The 5,352-nt window shown below is 46.1% G+C and overlaps 1 pseudogene; it reads right to left on the reverse strand.

Annotated features, from left to right (window-relative positions):
* Positions 1-722: 722 nt before the first annotated feature.
* On the reverse strand, positions 723-1,340 carry LOC123398570 (annotated as a pseudogene).
* Between the last annotated feature and the right edge of the window lie 4,012 nt (positions 1,341-5,352).

Genomic DNA, 5,352 nt, shown 5'->3' on the forward strand with positions numbered 1-5,352 from the left:
TCCAATAAAAATCGCACTGCATCAAACGGTTAAGGGAGTTGCATGATTTCTTTTAAGTTTTTGAAAGGAAAAAAGCACCAAAATATACAACCAATTTTTTGTCCCCATAAACAACGTAGTGCACTGAATTGTAAATCTAATTGATCCACAAATATGCACAAATAATCTAAAATTTTCTTGCTAAGAGCTCGTCATCGTGGAAAGCACGTCGCCCACTGCACCGAGGACTTAGGTGTACTACAGTGTTGTGCACACCTAAAATCCAGAGGAAAAAAATTCTGAACGACAATTGGACACCGGTGAGGCACCACACCACATCGAGGGACTCAGGCAAACTGCACGCCATCAGGAGTTGTTCTCCTCGGTTTTTGGCAGCGATCTAGTGCGGATTTGGTGGAAACACCTCTGCAGTCTACTGAAACAAAAACAAAGAGACACGGACGGTGAACCACAAGAACACGGATAGTGAACCTTTGTGCATAGGAAACAAAAACAAAGAGAAATATGAGTGAACTAGAAATAACATCCTCTGATTTTCACTCCAAATACTAGTGAACTATAATACTTCCATTTTTCTCGTCGTCGTTGATGACTGCATTGGGGCGCAACAACCGCTCACCCCTCAAGTCGACTACATGGGTCCTCCGTGAGCCGAACTGCACGCTGGCGACAAATGGGGTGCCCCTGCAAAGCGAGCTGCAACCCCACTGACTCCGGGCGGCTCATCGGAGGGATCTCTCTGGCGGAAGACCGGTGGTCAACCTACTACCACATCTGAACTGAAAACATACCAAATGAATCGGTCATGAGAAGCTCTATCGAATTAGAGTAACGCCCTTTTTCCTACTGACCTGGATCAGGGGACGGGGGTGGATCTCGTCGGCATGGACTCGCTGGAAGTGAGAGCAAGGGGGTTAGATCCAGCGGATCCATGGGAGGTGAGGGTGATGGCCGCGTCAGGAGGTAGCTAACGCCGCCATCATGCCCCTGCAGCACCGCTGGGAGATGTGCACAGCGGTATGATGGGGTTAGGTACTGGACGCTCTGTCCACCCGAGAGTCACGCTTCGGAGAGAGGTGGCATGTCCAGGATCTGGTAGCGCTGGGGGAGGCCATGGCGGTGGCGGGAGGCGCCGGGGGCAGCCATCCCGGTCGTGGTTGCACGTTGTCATCTGGATTCATCCACGATAGCCTAGCATGAGGTCGCCGGGGTGAGGGGTTGTGGCTCGCCACCGCGGCACAGCAGAAGGCCACCGGGGCGGCAAGGTAGCAGTGTTCGACGCCCAAGGTGCTCGCGGGCAGGGACACGGAAGTAACCAGGGGAGGGATTGTTGAAAACATGCCCTAGAGGCAATAATAAATTGGTTATTATTATATTACCTTGTTGGTGATAATCGTTTATTATCCATGCTAGAATTGTATTGATTGGAAACTCAAATACATGTGAGGATACATAGACAACACACATTCTCTAGTGAGCCTCTAGTTGACTAGCTCGTTGATCAAAGATGGTCAAGCTTTCCTCGCCATAGACAAGTGTTGTCACTTGATAACAGGATCATATCATCAGGAAAATGATGTGATGGACAAGACCCGAACTATAAACATAGTATATGATCGTGTCAGTTTATTGCTACTGTTTTCTGCATGTCAATCTATCTGTTCCTATGACCATGAGATCATACAACTCCCGCACGCCGGAGGAATACCTTGTGTGTATCAAATGTCGCAACGTAACTGGGTGACTATAAAGGTGCTCAACAGGTATCTCTGAAGGTGTCTGTTGGGTTGGCATGGATCATGACTGGGATTTGTCACTCCGTGTAACAAAGAGGTATCTCGGGGCCCACTCGGTAATACAACATCACATATAAGCCTTGCAAGCAATGTGACTAAAGAGTTGGTCACAGATCTTGTATTATGGAACGAGTAAAGATACTTGCCGGTAACGAGAATGAAATAGGAATAGAGCTACCGACGATCGAATCTCGGGAAGTAACATACCGAAGGACAAAGGGAATGGTATACGGGATTATATGAATCCTTGGCATAGAGGTTCAACTGATAAGATCTTCGTAGAATATGTAGGATCTAATATGGAAATCCAGGTCCCGCTATTGGATATTGGCAGAATAGTGTCTCAGGTCATGTCTGCATAGTTCTCGAACCCGCAGGGTCTGCACACTTAAGGTTCGGCGACGTTTCAATATAGTTGAGTTATAGGTGTTTGTGTTCTAAGGTTGTTCGGGGTCCCGTATGAGATCCTGGACGTCACAAGGAGCTCCGGAATGGTCCGGAGGTAAAGATTGATATATAGGAAGTCCTGTTTTGGTCACCGGAAAGGTTTTCGGCTCATCGGTAGTGTACCGGGAGTGCCGGGAGGGTACCGGGGGACCTCCGGGAGGGGTGTGACGACCCTAGGGGCTTCATGGGCCAAGACAGGAGGCAAACCAGCCCCTGGTGGTCTGGCCGGCGCCACCTCGAAGGACCCATGCGGCTGGATGAGGAATAAGGGAAAAAACACAAGGGGAATCCTACTAGGATTAGGATTGGAGGAGGAATCCTCCTCACCTCCACTTCAACCGACCAAAGGGGAAACCCTAGGGACAACGGCCTCCCTCCTCTCCTCCTATGTATACTCGAGGGTTGAGGAGTTTTTATATACAATTTTAGCCACGTGCTACCTCAACTCTAAATCACAATTTCTCCTCTAGATCAGTTTTCTGCGGTGCTTAGGCGAAGCCCTGCACAAACAGATTCACCACCACCACCGGTGCGCCGTCATGCTGCCGAAGAACTTATCTACTTCCCTGTCTCTCTTGCTGGATCAAGAAGGCGGAGGTCGTCATCGAGTTATACGTGTGCTGAACGCGGAGGTGCCGTCCGTTCGGCACTAGATCGGGATGGCTCGTGATGGGATCGCGGGACGGATCGTTATGAGATCGCGGGACGGGCTGCAATTTGGATCACGAAGATGTTCCACTACATCAACCGCGTTATATACGCTTCCGCCTAGTGATCTACATGGGTATGTAGATTCACTCTCCCCTCTCGTAGATGATCATCACCATGGATAGGTATTGCGTGCGCGTAGGACATTTTTTGTTTCCCATGCAACATTCCCCAACAGTGGTATCAGATCGAGGTTCATGCGTAGATGAAATCTCGAGTAGAACACAAAAGTTATTGTGGGCGTTGATGTTCGATTTGCTGCCCTCCTTAGTCTGTTCTTGATTCGGCGGTATTGTTGAATTGAAGCGCCCCGGACGAACCTTACTCGTACGTTTATGAGAGACCGGTTTCATCAACTGACATGCAACTTGTTGCATAAAGATGACTGGTGGGTGTTTGTTTCTTCAACTTTAGTTGAATCGTATTTGACCGAGGCGGTCCTTGGAGAAGGTTAAATAGCAATTTGCATATCACCGTTGTGGCTTTGCGTAAGTAAGATGCGATCATACTAGATACCCATAGCAGCCACGTAAAACATGCAACGACAAATTAGTGGACGTCTAACTTGTTTTTGCACGGTATGCATGTGATGTGATATGGCCAAAGACATGATGTGATATATTGGATGTATGAGATGATCATGTTTTAATAGTTAAATATTGACTTGCACGTCGATCTACGGCAACCGGCAGGAGCCATAGGGTTATCTTTAAACTAATGTTTTTGCTTGCAGATGTGTTTACTATATCGCTATGTGGTAGCTTTAGTAGTAATAGAATAGATAGCACGATGATGGAGATCATGGTGTGGCGCCGGTGACGATGAAGATCATGTCGGTGCTTTGATGATGGAAATCAAGAAGCACAAGATCATGGCCATATCATGTCACTTATGATTTGCATTTGATGTTAATCCTTTTATGCACCTTCTTTTGCTTAGGACGACGGTAGCATTATAAGGTGACCCCTCACTAAAATTTCAAGATAAATTGTGTTCTCCCCAACTGTGCAACGTTGCGACAGTTCGTCGTTTCGAGACACCACGTGATGATTGGGTGTGATAGACTCAACGTTCACATAGAACAGGTGCAAAACAGTTGCACACGCAGAACACTCGATTTAAACTTGACGAGCCTAGCATGTACATACATGGCCTCAGAACACAAGAGACCGAAATGTCGAGCATGAATCATATAGTTGATATGATTAACATGGAAATGTTCACCACTGAAACTATACTCAACTCACGTGATGATCGGACTTGAGTTAGTGGATTTGGATCATGCACCACTCGAATGACTAGATGGATGTCTATTTGAGTGGGAGTTATTAGTAATATGATTAGCTAAACTCAAATTATCATGAACATAGTCAAAGGTCTTTGCAAATTATGCAAATTATCATGAACATAGTCAATGACTAGAGAAAATTTAGTTGAAAGGTGATAGTAGCAATTATGCAGACTGGGTCCGTAAATTGAGGATTGTCCTCATTGCTGCGTAGAAGACTTATGTCCTTAATGCAACGCTCGGTGTGCTGAACCTCGAGCGTCGTCTGCGGATGTTGCGAACATCTGACATACACATTTTGATGACTACGTGATAGTTCAGTGTGTAATGCTTAACGGCTTAGAATTGAGGCGCCGAAGACATTTTGAACGTGACGGAACATATGAGGTGTTCCAAGAGATGAAATTGGGATTTCATGCTCGTGCCCTTGTTGAGAGGTATGAGACCTCTGACAAGATTCTTTTTCTACAAAGTAAGGGAGAACAACTCAATTGTTGAGCATGTGCTCAGATTGTGTGAGTGCTACAATCGCTTGAATCGAGTGGGAGTTAATCTTCCAGATGAGATAGTGATGGTTCTCCAAAGTCACTGCCACCAAGCAACTAGAGCTTCGTGATGAACTATAACAAATCAGGATAGATATGATGATCCTTGAGCTATTCGTGATGTTTGACACCACGAGAGTAGAAATCAAAAAGGAGCATCAATTGTTGATGGTTAGTAAAACCACTAGTTTCAAGAAGGGCAAGGGCAAGAAGGGATACTTCATGAAACAGCAAACCAATTGCTGGTCTAGTGAAGAGACCCAAGGTTGAACCCAAACCCGAGACTAAGTGCTTCTGTAAAGAGGGGAACAGTCACTGAAGAGGAACTACCATAGATACTTGGTCGATGATAAGGCTGGCAAAGTCGACAGAAGTATATTGGATATAAATGATATTGATGTGTACTTTACTAGTACTCCTAGTTGCACGAGGGTATTAGATACTGGTTCGGTTTCTAAGTGTTAGTAACTCGAAAGAAAAGCTATGGAATAAACAGAGACTAGCTAAAGGCGAGGTGACGATATGTGTTGGAAGTGTTTCCAAGGTTGATGTGATCAAACATGGGACG

This window comes from Hordeum vulgare, chromosome 1H (genome assembly GCF_904849725.1).
Source record: "Hordeum vulgare subsp. vulgare chromosome 1H, MorexV3_pseudomolecules_assembly, whole genome shotgun sequence".
Taxonomy (NCBI): Eukaryota; Viridiplantae; Streptophyta; class Magnoliopsida; order Poales; family Poaceae; genus Hordeum; species Hordeum vulgare.